Source organism: Leucopleurus acutus (assembly GCF_964270905.1).
Source record: "Leucopleurus acutus genome assembly, chromosome: 9".
Lineage (NCBI taxonomy): Eukaryota > Metazoa > Chordata > Mammalia > Artiodactyla > Delphinidae > Leucopleurus > Leucopleurus acutus.
This window is the reverse complement of record NC_139144.1, coordinates 75,793,418-75,809,630: the sequence shown is the minus strand read 5'-3', so window position 1 is coordinate 75,809,630 and position 16,213 is coordinate 75,793,418. Positions and strand designations below refer to the sequence as shown.

Sequence of the window (16,213 nt, the reverse complement as noted above, 5' to 3'; positions counted from 1 at the left end):
AGCTTGAGTTCACTTTGAGCCAATAAAAATTACAAGAAGGAAATATCTGTACTGTTAAGTAACTAATGCTACTGTGATAGTACAGCAAAGTGAAAATCTAATTAAAGATCATATGGACAAGGTTTCAGTGGATGATGTTTTCAAGGCAGAAAAAAATTGACACTACAACGATTAATTTCACATATGAAATTAGATTCATGTCAAATTTGCATTTGTATTGTCTTATATTTTATAACATTTAAAATATATACTATTCTATGATGTTTGATCCTTGAAATAAATGGAAGGATAGGTATGTTACACAGATTTAGTTTACAACGTAAGTAGAAGAGCCAGTACAAGATCCTAGTAAATTCTTTACAGAAGTTATCTGCCTGTGTTAGAAAACATTGTTGAGTTGTAAAGTGAATTATTTAAGAAATTCTCATTGATTTGCTGCTAAGTATTTTAAATGCTTTCTGGAAGGCAATTTGATACACATTTTTGTGGACCCAGAAATTCTACTTCTAAGAATATATTCTAAGTAAATAATCAACGTTTGCACAAAGAGTTAGCTACAAAGTGGTCTTCTGCAGCATTGTTCATATATTATTTAGATTAAGTAACAGTAACACCAGCTGCTGTAAAAGAAATCCAAAAATTTTATGACTGGACATACAGAAAAGCATATTTCGTGTTCATACAAATTCCAAAATGGATGTCCTTAGGGAGTGCACATCCATATAATTATTCAAAGACTCAAACCCCTTCCACCTTGTGATTCCTGATGCCTTCCTCCTCTGAAGGAGATCCTCTGCCTTTGGCTGATCTATGTGATCACAAGAATATGGAAGTCACATGGAAGATGCTTTATGCTGAGTGTGCAAGTGGCATAGATCACTTCTGCTTCCTTTTCATTGGCTAGACACAGTCTATGGTTATCCAACAGTATGGGAGGCTGGGAAATGTACTCCAGCTTTGTTCTTAGACAACAGAAGAAATAGATTTTGGTGAACATGTAATAATTACAAATTTTAATTGTAGATACACTTTAAAATAAATTATATCCATATAGTAGAACACTGAGCAGTTAAGAAAAAAAATTTTTTAATACTGAATGCAATGATAAGGTGTTCTTGATGTATTGAGTGAAAAGCATGTATTACAAACAGTATTTTTGGCACAAATGTTATCATTGTTCACATGGTCACCATGACTTATGAAGATCCTTTAGTTATAGAAAGCTGACAGAGCAAAACTTCTAAAATGATATCATCTCAGTGATGTTATAATTACTACTTTCGCAAACTTTCCTTCTTTTTCTTTTCCCTTCTAAAGCCACATATGTTTGGTAATGAGACCATAACACGGCAGAAAGATTTCACACTGTGAAAACTGATTGGTATAGGTTTGAATATGGATTTTTGTCATTTATTAGCTGGGCTAACTTAAATCCCAATTTATCAACTTATATGAAGATAAATTTCTTTTCTTTTTGAAAACTGAGGAAAATAATGATCCACTTCATATGTTTATTATGAAGACCAAATGAAATTTCATATGGAATACACTTAGCAAATTGTCTAGCACATAGAAGGGGCTTAAAAAATACTGCAAATGATGGAGAGATGTCAGTTGTTATTTTTGATACCATGTAGCAAGTCCAGTTATTCTAACTGGATAGTAATTTGTTGAAAATATCATATTCAAATGAAGTAATTTTCTCCTGCTTTTTCCTTATCTTCTAATAGTTTGATATACATTTTTATATGAAATTTTCTTGTCTTAAAGCCCAGCATCTTATCTATCACAAACCTTCCAAAGTATATATCACACTCAATATTTATTCCTGTTTTTTGAATATTTTATTTTTATTATATTTGACATTGGGTGGTCCTTCTGTTCTTGACTAAGTACTGAGAACTGCCTTCTCAAATTGAGGTAAAAGATTGGACATTTTGGAAGACATTAGGTTGCCTACCAAACAACCTTTTTCTCCCTTCCCCTTAACAGTGGAAAAGTCTGTTTGTCATTATGGACCTGAAAAGGTCAGACTCTGGCTATCCAGTCTTTCATGCAGCTAGGGTGTGGACATGTGATTTAATTCTTTAATCCTGTCCAGTGAGCCACAGGAAAAATCTTCTGGGGAAGTCTCAGAAAGGTGTTCCTCCTGATCGTGAACTGACTGTGGTCTCAGCTATCTAAACTTCCTTGTATCCAGATCCTTCGCAATAGAACTTTGTGGTTCTCCTTAGCTAGAGATGGAGCCTATTTCCTCACTTCCTAAGTTTAGGTTGATCTTGTGACCTAGTTTTGGCAACAAAATATAACAGAAGTGATGGTGCACCATTTTGAAACCTAGTCTCAAGAAACCTTGAAAGGTGGGACTTCCAGAATAACAGAGTAAGTGTCTAGATGGACTCTATCCCCAGCAAAATGACAATTTAACTGGTGAAAATTTAAAAAAAAAACAGTTTTTTTAAGTTTCTGGAAATTGTCCTAAGAGGATAAAGCAAATGGAGAAATATTCGTTCAATAAAATCTACGAAATTGGTGAAAACAGTAAGAGTCTGTGAAATTGCTGCAGCCATTTTGGAGCTATGAGGGGAAACATTGGCAACACCCTGAAAAAAGAAGAATGGAAATTATAGAGAAGAGATCCTTGATAACATCATTGAATCCCTGAAGTGGCTACGTCTTGAACTGTACTTACTGATTACTTTTTTTTTTTTTTTTTTTTTTTTTTTTTGGCGTTACGCGGGCCTCTCGCTGTTGCGGCCTCTCCCATTGCGGAGCACAGGCTCCAGACGCGCAGGCTCAGCGGCCATGGCTCATGGGCCCAGCCGCTCCGCGGCATGTGGGATCTTCCTGGACCGGGGCACAACCCCGTGTACCCTGCATTGGCAGGCGGACTCTCAACCACTGCGCCACCAGGGAAGCCCCTGATTACTTTTTGAAGTGAGAAAATAAATTCCTATTGTTGAAAAAATTTTAATTTGAATATTTTATTTTTTGCAAACAAGTTGATATTCCCATGATTATTCTCTGAGTAGAACTGATCCATGGCAAAATCGTGTAGATTGTAAAGTTTGCATGTGGGTGCGTTCTTTCTAAAATGATGTCCTTTATATACCCTCTCACTTCCATGTGCCTGCAAAGTGCTTCATCCTCCAAAGGCTTGCTTTTCCCAGTACAGTATGTGTACATGTCTGCATGCTCCCACTTTTAATATTTATGACCCATTCAAATGCAAGATGTTGAATAAGTCTTTGCTAGTTCAAACAGGATTACTTGTACTTTAGCTTTTGCATCCCGGGCTCTACCAAACTGTGTAGTCAGGTATCATAAGACAAACAAGGGACTCATTAGAGTCCTTAGATAAACACTGAATGCTGGCTATTTTCAGAGGTCATTTTTGTTGACCTAGGTGTGTGCATGCTGGATCTCTCTGCAAAGAGTCTTAAAAGCATGGCATGGCCTTTATAAAAGTCCATATGTAATTTAGTATAAGAATCCAACTTTTCTGACTTCAAAATTACTGCTGCCTTCATTGGGTCAGGTGGAGCCTGAATGTCAGCCACCTGGAACCCACTTAGACTCTATCCTGGAGGAGAACCATTTTTAAATTCTTGCCTTTAGACTCTCATAATTCCTTCAAAATTTATTATTATGTTTTACTGTGTTTCTCTTTTCTTTGCAAGAGCAATCACCATCAAAAGAATATGAATTACAATGGATGAATAAATGTTTGGTAATCGTGTTTTTATCTTTAGTTTTGGAAAACTTATCAGTCTCTTTTTGGTATTTGAAATATAGATGAAAAGAAGTTATATACATGAAATAAAACAGCTCCCTTGAAAAAGAAACAATGACATACCAGCTTTTTATTTTTAGTAAATGTAGCTTTCCTAGGTGCTATTTCAGTTTGCTTCTCAATAAGAAAAGATAACAAATAAAGCTCATGATTATATGTAGTACCAAGAAAGAAGATAAAGCCTCCTACCAATGTAGCTGGGTAAGTGTGAAAATCCATTTCAATTTGTATTCCTTTCATGGGTTGCTTGCTCAAGTTAATCACTTCCCCTGTGTTGATGTCTTTGCAGTATTTGGTTTCAGAAACTGCCTCTTGAAGGCCTTGCACTTGGATGTTGGCCTTTCATTTTACGGTAGTGGAGTGCTCTCTGTGACTGGCCTCAGATTCAGACAATCTTAAATCTTCTCTGCTATTGTTTCCTGGGTGAAATAATATTTTAGTATATTCTCAAAGTTATTGTGAGTTGGGCCCTTTGTTAATTGTTGCTAAAAATATCCTAATACATATAAGTGGCAAGGCAACAAAATCATAAGCACTGGTATCTTAAGGTAGGAGATTGAATAAGGAATAAAAATCGGTTGCAAGAGACCAAGCTGAAAAAAGACAACAAAAAAAGATGGTAAATAAGAATGGCATAAATGCACTTTTATAAGCATGTTTGTGGGTATAGGATAAAAATTCTGGAAGAAAATGTTTAAAAACTCTTCTAAGATTAAACTATTGTATATGTATAAGAATGATTATTATGGAATAATTATAATAGAAAAAAATTGTACACAATTTAGAAGTTCAATAATAGGGGATAGGTCATGGTTGAGTTGCCTCATTGCACAAGTGCTTGACCATATAATGGTGCTTCATGTGCATGATACAATGCAAATGTAAATTCAAAATATAATTAAAAATGAAATGCAAATGCACAAATACAGTGCAAATTCCCTGTGGATTTGTGCAACACAATAGCCCTGGAACTACTTGAGTAAATGATGGTATATCCATCTAGACTGTTGTATGTCCAATAAAGGGATATCATAAATGACTAATGACATCAAAAAATCTCACCGCAAAGGTTGCAATGCAAATATATTCTGCAATTGTAAATATATTCTGCCATATAAAAAATACATAGAAAGAAAGGGACGAGGATATACTGAAATATTATTTGTACAAATATGAGTGATTATAATTCTCTTGATAGTGTAATAATGCATGATTTTAACCGTCTTCTTTATAAGCTTCTATATTTCCATTTTTGTACACAGAACAATTGTTACTTTTATGATGAAAAAACCCCCCTCTTTTAAGTTGTATGGTTCATTGGCATAGTACTAAGTAGAAACGAAAAGAAAAAATGGATTCAGTTCTTCTCACTTCTGTCTCTAATCCTGAAAGTATGGCTGTGTCATTTGGATAACGCCTCCATTATATTTGATAAATGACATTCTTTCTGTTGTTTCCCTCGCTCCTAAAACAGTGTCTTTCACAGGAATCAGACTTATTTGGCCTCTATTTGATGTAAATAAATGGTCTACTTCTGCAAAGTCAAATGCAAAGGTTCTGCAGATATCAGAGTCTCAGCAAGAGACGGCCTCTGCATTCAGGAAGTGTGAAACACACAGGCTTCAGGTGGCTGCATTTCCTTCTGAGTAGTCTATTCCCGTAGGTACATCATTGCTCACACCTTTGGTTTTTTCTTATCTATAAGAATCTCAGGACTTTTTAAAGGAGTATCACATTGTTATCTAATCAAGTGCTTTGATTTGGAGAGTAAATTCATTGATTTGAGAGAACAGTTTGTGAGGTTTCTGTAGGAAATGGTATTACTTAGGAGAGCTCAAAATTTGTGGCAACCTCCTCCTAATCTTTAAGGCTAATCTCACAACAAACTATGGAACTTTTTAAGAGGCATTTCAAAGGAATTAGAGCCACTAGAAGGCAATATATTGTGAATTTTGGGAGCTCAGTGTATTTAGCAACATTGGAAATTTGATGGCTCCAGGGGAAAAAAAATGGAAAAAATAACTAAGAGGTTGTTTTATCTTATATACCATAAAGAAGAGAACATTTCTGTTTTTAATTTCCTTTTGAAGTATATGGCTTCAGGCAATCAAATAAATTGTTACAATGTCTATGGCTTACTAGTTTATTTCATTTAGGCATCATGTTAATGAGTCCAAGTTTCAGATTCACCCCCAGGTAAGCCAATAAATTTACTCTGGCTTAGAACCAACAACTCCACCCAGATTCAGCCAGCCAATTTTGCAGAATTGTTTCTTGAGACTGGTTGAGTATGGGTAGATGGATTAGTGCAATTCTCACCACCTCCTGGAAAATCCACTCATACCCAATGTTGTATGAAGAGTGAATTTGAAGCCAAAAACTCAGCCTCTGTGCACTTGTGCCGAATCAAATCTCAGAGACAGAGTTTTGGGTGAAGTAGAAAGTAATAGCTTTATTGCTTTGCTAGGCAAAGAGGGACACAGTGGGCTCATGCCCCTCAAAAACTGTGTGTCCCCACCTGGGAAAATTTGGTGAGGAGTTTTATAGAAATGGTTCAAGGACAGGGTTGCTGATAAGATTAGGGTGTGTGCAGGGCCTGCACTCTTTTAATCTGGGCTCAGGAAATCTCTTGATGAGCTTCTCTGGTTCCTTTAATCTGGCCTCCGGTGGTCTCTTGGTAAAGCTTCTCTGGTTCTTTTAATCTGGCCTTTGATCTTTTCTGGAATGAAGAATGCTAACACTTTCCATTTGTTGGGGAGTTTAGTTCCTAAAGAGTTCAAAGATATTGTTATGTGTATCCTTTGAGGCAGAACCAGGACCCTGCCCCAAGGCTGCACTATTGTTTCTTGGCTGCTCCTCCCTTGTCTCTGCATCCCCTCCCTTCCCTGATTACAAACTGTTCAAATCTGCCCTTTGGAACTCAGGGAAGGTCATGGAGGCTGGAGTCTGTTCCTTACAAGCAATGAATGGGGGACACAGAAAGGCTTCTGGGCCCAGGAGCCCCACAGGGTCCTGCTTGATTTCAGTTTCTTCATAGAAAAACAGCAGCTTCTTGGTACAAATGCTGCAAAGCCCAGTGGTTGAGCATATGGACTTTCTAGACAAGCTATCTGAGTGTAATATCCTGGTTTCAGGATTACTAGACATTCAACTCTAGGCAAATTACTTAACCCTCTGCCTCAATTGCTCCATCTGAGAAGTAGATCAGATAGTATTATATAATTCATTGGGTAGTTGAAAGGATTAACTGAGGTGATACATTTAAAGTTCTTAATGTAGCTTCTGGCACATTAGTAAATGCTTAGAAAATGTTACTACACCCAGCCTCTTGTTTTAGAAAGCAGCTTCTCAACCTCCATGATGGTTGTGGAACTCAAAGGATTGGTCACATTGTTTTTGTGACCCTGTTTGGGTTCAATACAAAGGGTGATCACCGTGGGTTTAACTTAGATAGTGTTCTTTGGCAGGCCTGGATCTCCATTCTTTATGGAATGTAGTAAGTTTGATGTGACCTGCCATCAGCCTATTGCCATTTAAATGAATGCAAATAAAAGCCCAGACTTCTGTCCCACAGATGAGTGAGTCAGGGATTCCAACCCAGCAAACTGCCTGTTTATGTAATAAATCATTGAAAGCTCTCTCTGTGTGGCATTTTCTAGTTTTACTTAAGATCTGTTGCTGAAGCCAGAGGTGCCCTCAGAGAGAGGTTGTGTGAGAAGAATTTAACCATGAAAAACGCTTATCTTAATCTTTTTCACAGGTATTCTGTGTCTTGACAATCTCAGGGAATTTTACTGGCAGGTTGTCTTGAGCCTCCTGTTGCAGAAATTGGAATGCATGCACCACCAGATGAGACAAACAGATGGTGTAGATCAGAGATTTTCCACTTTCTACTGAGAAATTTGAAAAGATGGGGAAAAATTAGAATCACCATTGATGGAGAGAAAATTTCCAGGTTCCTTATCATTACCTGAAGCAAAAGGTGCTCTCCTACAAAATTATGTTTTATTTAAAATGAATTCTTTTCACTTTCTGTAATGTTCAAATAATTCTCCTAAGGATAAAAGTGGAAATTATATAGTAAATGGAACAGCTGCAATTTTGTTATGTGGCTATAGCATTTTCCTTATAGTAGTCATTAGATCTTTTTTCTTTTTGCGGTACGCGGGCCTCTCACTGTTGTGGCCTCTCCCGTTGCGGAGCACAGGCTCCGGACGCGCAGGCTCAGCTGCCATGGCTCACGGGCCCAGCCGCTCCGCGGCACGCAGGATCCTCCCGGACCGGGGCACGAATCCACGTCCCCTGCATCGGCAGGCGGACTCTCAACCACTGTGCCACCAGGGAAGCCCAGATCTATTTTTTAAGTAGTTTTGTCTAAGATGTACATTTAATTAGGTTTGCAAACTTCTATAAACAGCACTGTTGACATAAAGACTTGAAGCCCCCATACAGCTTTTGTCAAACTAGTTGAGTCTCAGAATTTTCAGGGCCTCTTTCATTCTGTGTTATAGAAATGATACATTTGGGGCAAAGGGAAAATACAGCATCATATGTATTATTTTATTTAAAGTTTTACTTGCTAGAAATACAGTGTTATTATTCTTCAGAATAGTATCTTTCAGATCCTCCTTTCTTTTTGGTGAGAAGATACAGAGGGAGGCTAGTCTATAGAGTCTGGTATGTCTGGTTTATTTCACTTAGCATAATGCCCTCCAGGTTCAACCAAGTTACAAATGGCAGAATTTCCTTCTTTTTTAGGCTTGAATAGTATTCCATTCTCTCTGTCTCTCTCTGTCTCTCTCTCTCTCTCTCTCTCTCTCTATCTCTCTCTATATATATATATACATACACACACACATACACACACAGTAAAGTTATTGTATAAAGATAATGTATAAAGTTTTCTTTATCCATTCATCCATTGATGGACACCTAGGTTGTTTCCATACCTTAGCTATTATGAATAATGCTGCAATGAACATAGAAGTATAGATAACTCTTGGAGATAGTGAGTTTCCTTTGGATACATACCCAGAAGTGGGATTGCTGGATTATATGGTAGTTCTATTTTAAATTTCTTAAGGAAACTCCATACTGTTTTCTGTAGTGGCTGCACAGCTTTACATTCCCACAACAGTGTACAAGGGTTTCCTTTTCTCCACAGCCTCACCAGCATTTGTTATTGCTTGTCTTTTTGATGATACACATCCTAACAGTTGTGAAGGTACAGCTCAGGAGTAGAACATTTGATTGCAGATGTGATTTAAATGAATGGAAATGGAAGTTAAAGATCTTGAGATGGGATGATTATCCTGGATTACCTGGGTGTAATCACAAGGGTCCTTATAAATAGGAGAGGGAGGTGGGAGAATCAGAGAAGGAGATGTGAAGGACGGAAGCAGAGGTTAGAGTGATGTGATTGCTTGCCTAGATACAGAAGAGGACTTGAAGATGGAAGGGGGTCACTAACCACAGAATGCAGCTGGCCTTTAGAGGCTGGAAAAGATAACAACAAAAGGATTCTCTCTTAGAACCTGCAGAAGGAACATAGCCCTCTTGGCACTTTAATTTTAGCCTTATAAAAGAACTATTTTGGACTTCTGTCCTCCAGAAGTGTAAGATAATAAATTTATGTTGCTTTAAGTCTTTAAATCTGTGGTAATTTGTTACAGCAACAATAGTAATCTAATACATATAGGAAACAGTTCATGAACTGCACTATTGAGAACTCAAGGGTTTAGAATTCACTTACTCTGGTGAATATAGAAGAAGCATCCAGCATCTATTGCCACTCCAGTGGCTGTCAATGTTCCCAGCCAAACTGGATCTATTCCCTAATCTCCAAGCGTGTTCTCCAAGTCTTCCTGCCTCTTTGCTGATGTTCTCACTGCCCCTCCTCCTGAACTATCCTCTTGTTATTCTGTACAGACTATTTTCCAGCCAACAGTTTCGCTTGTTTTTATAGATATACTGCTGTCTCTTTGTCCTGCATCACCGTCATTTAGCTGAGAGAATAATCACTTTTCTTGGTTTAGCTGTGGAAAACTGCACACTCCTTTTGTGAGCAAAGATTGTAAGCGTAGATGAGTCTCAAATTTAGTTACTGCCTAAAGTAGGGATGAGGAAATTCAACTCATAAACATTTGGTGAACAGCCATTATCTTCAAGTCATAGGGATTATACGAGAGGAAATATGAAGAATGAAGTCTATACCTAGGGAGCTCACAGTGCTATGGGTATGACAGATAAGGTCATAAGTAAGCAAACAAGGCAGTGTGTGACAAGTGCTGTAGGTGATATTAAATGGAAAGAATAAGGCTTTGCCATCAGAAGGACCTGGATGATTTATTTCACTTACTAGTTTTCTGTTACCCTTGATTTCCTCGTATTAATTTTTATCTGAAAAAATGGTGCAAATTAATTTCTGCTTCACAAATGGCTGTGAGGATTAAATGACAGGATTGATTGGTTGGTTTACTGATTAATTTAACAAATATATGCTTAGTGCCTACTATGTGCTGGACCCTATTCAAAGTTCTGGGAACATATTTGCACATGAAATAAATTCCCAGTGCTCATGGATCTTATATTGTGGTAGGAAGAGACATAGAATAAACATATAAATGGATAAAGATAATATCAATTAATGAAAAATATTATACAGTTAAAAAAGAAAAAGTCAGAGCATGACTGAGGGGAGGGAGATGCAAAGGAGACTATCCCCAGCATCAGTGTACAGTTCCTGATATTGAGTTAAGTTCCTGTCACTTAGGAAAGGATTCCACTTTGTGAATTTTGCAAAATTTGATGAGGAGGTAGTGTTTGGATTTTAAAGTTGAGGAAGATTTCAGCAGGAAGGGGTGGCAGGGAAAGGTATTACAGACTTGAGATGAAAATATACATAGGCGCAAAGATCCTAATGTGTGTGTTATTTCTGAAAAAGTACATTATTTCTCCCATTCATCAGACCCTATTTCACGCCAGTTGGGTTCCAATTTTGAGTAAGGGGCATTAAACTCACAGGGCTTTGCCTAAAATTGGGAAGCATTCTCTCCTCCAGTGATCTAGCTGATTGGCTCTGCTGCTTTCTATAGTTCAGCCAGCTCTGCAAGTTCGGACCAACTTGTTGACTCAGGAAACTGGGCCACCAGGCAGGCACCTGGTAATCAAGTTTTATCTCTATTTCCTATGTAACTTTCCTTCTTTCCCTCTCTCTCTCTTTTTAAAAATTTGGCTGTTGTTTCCAGTAGAATGAATCCCTCCTTGATTGTCAGAGATATTTGCCTAGCTTGTTTAATAATCTCAATTTGCTAGGTTCAAATTTGCAAGACAAATTCAGCTTGAGGGAAAAAAATGGGAGAGGTGGAGTGAGGGTGTGGGGTGCTGGAGGGAAGAGAGGGCAGGAGAGGTCAGGAGAGGTCAGGGATGCCTTTGGTTCACCACAGGATGTTCAGCCGCTCTCACCAAAGGAAAAGCAAACAAATAGCAGACTGCCTGCATCGTGGGCTTAAGCCCACGCCTGTAACAGAGGGGAGGGAATTCCTAAATGCTGACAGATGTGGCCTACATGAGTGTGTGCAGGAACAGCCCAAACCTTAATTTTTGGTTCTTTGGAATTTTAATTTTTTTAAATAGACTTTTTATTTCTTTGAGGATAAAGGTTTCCTATCCTTCCTCATCTCTGTTCACATTTCACCACTAGAGCTTTTTTTTTTTCAAATGCAGGAAGCTGCCCTCCAGCTTTCTCCCCTCTCGAAGGTTGTGTCTTTTCCTTTTCCCCCTTATTTTTTTGAATGAATTATCTATTCATGTTTCCTCCATTGCCTAACCACTTACTCATTTGCAGTCCAGTTCTTCTAGCAATCTAGTTTCTGTCCTCAGCAGTCTACTGAAATTGTTTTCTCTTTGTCAAAACCTATTTGCCAGTTTTGATGACCTGCATCATGTCCTGGTCACCTCTAGGTTTATTATATTCTCTTGGCTTATCTTTTTATTTACATAGATATTAATAAAATTATTTGTTTTCTTCTCTCTTCATTTTCCAAATATAGGCATTTTTTGAGACTTTGTTTTCAACCTTCTTATCTTTCCTCTCCTTTGGCATTTTTTTCTTGTGTCAGTAGCTCCAATGATCTTTCTCTCAAACTCTCGGTCCAAATCCCCAACTACCTGATAGATGTTTCCATCCATGTTCTCTCATCAGCTTCTCAGTTTAGCACATCAAAGATGCGGTTCACTTTCTTCCTCTGATGCCTCCAATCAGACGTATAAAAAAAGTCTTATAATTAGTGCATTTTTTTCAAGGAATATAGATGAAAAATGATACATGAAAACAAGATATTCAGATCTTCAGTTGCTGGTGCTTTTCATTTTAAGTGTTCCCCTGGTAAAGTTTTTAAGGCAGTCTGGTACACATTTTTAAGGACAATTTTCAAAAAGGGGTCCAACACTCTTCTAAACTGGACATAAGAATTCAAGCATTTGAAACCCATTTCTAGAAGGTCCTGTAGAAAAGCGACTCCATCCTAATACATTTATCATTCTATTATGGAGCCTCACCACATCTCTTTACATGCAAAGTTTCTAAGTTCCTAGCTGTCTTAGACTGAAAATTATTTTATTTTGTACTTTTAATAAGTTCTTTTGTGAATATCATAATTCTCTCTACAATCTGGGGAAGCCTATGGTGATATGAGTATTTTTAAAAAATCCCCAATTAGCCTTCCCATGTCACCACCACCTGATACTTTACTGCACAAAAACCAGGTTTAGAAGTTGTTTTTCTTCCCAAGTCTCTAGCTGCTGCCCTGCCAGCATTGAGCAAGGCTTGTGCAGCTAGTCACAGGCAGGGTTTCCTGTCAATAGGCAAGAGGAAGCAGTGCTTTTGGATGAACCCTCATTGTCCCAGCTGGAACAGTGATCACCAGGCAGTGATAAGGACATTTTTCAAACCTACTCAGTCTGCACGAATCTCCCTGACCTTGTTAGGGAGAAGAGAAAGAAGGGGCGGTTACTAATAGTGTTGGGAACACATATCCTTCCTTGGCCCCTCATATCCCAGTCACCGAAAAAAGCTAAAGCACACTGAGTATGATGATTCTTTTAAATAGTCAGAACGTTTATCTTGCCAAGGCTTTGGATCTTGTTGTTGTGCAAAGTGAATATAAAATTACATCATGACATCAATTATAAAAAAAATAGTTAATAGATGATCTTAATTTTAATTAAAAATCAGATATTGTAATGTGTTCCAGAACGTATTTGACTTACCTATGTTCTTTTATTTGGAGTAATTCATGAGTTTAGCATCTTCCACTTAAGAAAGCTATGTCACAGAGTCTCCTTTTGTTTCACCTTTATATATTCCTCACTCTTTCCGTCTCATTCTTTTTTCCTTCAAGAGGTCTTACATCTAAAAGATGTTTCTTAAGTATTTGTTGAATAAGTCCTTGATACAATGAAATACATATCATCAGCTTGTCTTTTCTTCACCTAAAACTTGGCATAAGTGTGATATCTTCTCAGTTATTTTAAAAATTACTTTTAATATGTTAAACCAAAACCATTATTCCCATTTTCCAGATGACAAAACTGAACCCCACAGAGGTTACATGACTTTGTGTGTGTGTACACGTTATGGTGATTCAGGGATCTAGGGAGTGAATTGGCTTGTAGATAACAAGTACATTAACAATAGTCTCTGACTTTGGCTGTTGTTGCCAGTGGCCTATGATCCTAAAATAGAATGAAAAAACTCCCATAATTTAAATAGCTTTCTTTGTAAGGAGTATTAACTTAGTGATATGCTAGGAGGAAAATTTAAGCAGTTAAACGATGATTTTGGTGTGTCTTCATTACCCAGAGATTGACAGCTAGCATAGCTCCATCGTTCACAAGTATTTACATTGAACCTGTCATCTAGTGAGGGTACATCCAAAGTGCTCCCTACCATGAAATTCTATTTAAAATTTATAAGGGCTAGAATGGGCTCCTAATTCTAGGTGAACTAGGATTAAAAAGTATTTTCCAAGCAAGTGTAGGAAAGCAAAAAACAAAGCAAAACAAAAGTTCTATTTTATTTCTTGGAATCACTACTATATTTTAAAATAAAATATTTTGAGTTCTTCCCATAGACAGTAAGCACAGGTTTGAGAGCTTTGGATTTAGATAATCTGAGTTTGAGTTCCAGATGCAATATCTTGAAATTTTCTTTAATCACTCTGAACTAAATGACATCATTTTTACAATGTCAAAATATAAATGAGCAATAATGCATAATAAGCACAGTAGTAGTAGTAGGTGTTTAAAAATAGTAGCTGTTATAATTATTCATACTTAATATTTGCTATCATTATTAATTTAAATATGCTTATTCTGTTTTTCAGTCAATGGTTTTACCTCTATCTACCAATTTAAGTACTAACCTTTTTTTTTTCACCAGTAAATGTTATACTCTGAATGAGTATATTAGATGCCATTCGTATTGATCGTGTGGGAATAATGTCTATTTATAAAAGAATGCTTTTCTCTTATTGAAGAATCATAGAAATGTGTGATAAATATGTGATCTTATTTACTTCTGTTATTAACTGAGCATTCTTCACTTGAATTTATATCATAAAATAGCATGTTACTTTATAGAATTCAGGACTCACATTGTGTGTATGGTTGTGTGTGTTTTTGTGTATGTGTTGCCGATAAGCTGTAATATAATATCATGCAGATATATATCCCACATGATATATGCAAGACTTAAGTAAGATGTGGTTTGACTTGTTTAAGATGTGTTTGATTTGACTCAAATTTCTGGAATTTCCAGAAATACACATAAATGATCTAATATAAAAGATGTGGTGTGATACCAGCATGACAGATTTCTTAAAAGCCAAAAACCTTAAAGTTTGTTACAAAAATAAGTATAACAGCATGTAAGGCAGAATTTTCAGACCATATTCAGCATCTACAGAACATTCTGATTATGTTCTATAGATATTCCACACTAAAGGGGCATGTATTTTCAAATTCATTTGAATCTAAGAAATGAAAATTTTCAGATCAAATAGTTTAGTTTTAAATGGTTTTATAAGGATGCTAACACAATGTCATGTGTACTGCCATTACACAAAATGGCAGTATGGTTATTTGGGAGTATATGTTTGAAAACTGTACTATGTGTCTACATATACCCCCAAATCCCTGTTAAGGGTATATGTAAGTATCTGGTATAGTTCCAGATTAGGTGCTCAGGTCAGGGATGTCTGGATCATGTATGTCTACTGGCCTTCCTCCCCTACAGCATTCTGGCCTATCTCATAATTCTTCCCCATCTCACCCTTCCTCCACTGCCTTGCACACAGAATAAAGGCTACTATGTTATGCAGCTCCAGAGGGTGACATTTACGTTATAGTTTATGTATGTAAATGGTGCCCCCTGGAGTTGTGCGATGCTCAGCACGTTGACCACAGGCAGTAGCCCCTCCAAAAACTGGCTAAAATACACAGCTAACGAAATAGCAGCTTAGGAGTCCAAATTCATATGCAAATACATTTTTCTTAACAAATCTAGGTTTTTGTTTGGTAGGATGTACCACTATTAAACTTTATACCCTCCTCCCATCTTGCTCAACCAACTTGCACCTCCAGGTGTAAGTATAGGCAATTACATTGCTGATCACTTGACCTCTCTTTAACTATTGCCTTGTGATATAGTTTTGGCAACCTATTTAATATACAAAGATTTTTTCATTTTTCTACTTCTCTTTGATGTTTGAATGGTGAGGAATGTTCTACCTAAACCTCTTAATATCTCTCATGATTAAAGATAATTTATAAGACAATCAAAAGAATCACCATTCTTCATTTGGTTTGGCCAGGACAGTATAGAACTGGGGCTTGTAGAAGGGCCTGAAGAAATTCCATTACATCAATCTCAAAAGCTAAATGTTATTTGCTAACATGTTTTAGTCTCTATTAATAGTCAGATTTTAATTTATTATTTATGAGTTGCCTAAAATCTTCTTGTTTATTTTTTTAAAGTACAACCAAACAGAGAAATAGATTCTATAAGTTTGGATTCATTATATGAAGCAGACTAATAATACAATCATCTTGTGGGGTAGAAGCCATAAAGGCGAATTTTCTGATTTTCTTATTCTTACTGTATACTGACACTTAACAGCAGAGTATTCATTCTTCCAGATAAGTGGGCTATTTTTAGCCAGGAATTACTTGAGGTCAGGGACTCTGCTTTATTTATCTCAATTTCCTTTAATGCCTAACAGAGTGTTGGGAATGTAATAAGCATTGAATGTGTGTTTGTTGAAGTTTAATATCCTTTTTTGGATCTATCCTAGTTCCATTATATCTTTGAGGTAGAGTAAGGAGATGTACAAAAAAGTATTGTGGATTTAGATGTTGATT

At 36.8% G+C, this 16,213-nt stretch overlaps 1 protein-coding gene across 2 annotated transcripts in view; it reads left to right on the top strand.

Annotated features, from left to right (window-relative positions):
* TFEC (transcription factor EC) overlaps positions 1-16,213 on the top strand; it is a 675,276-nt gene that overhangs the window by 228,393 nt on the left and 430,670 nt on the right. The window lies entirely within an intron of this gene.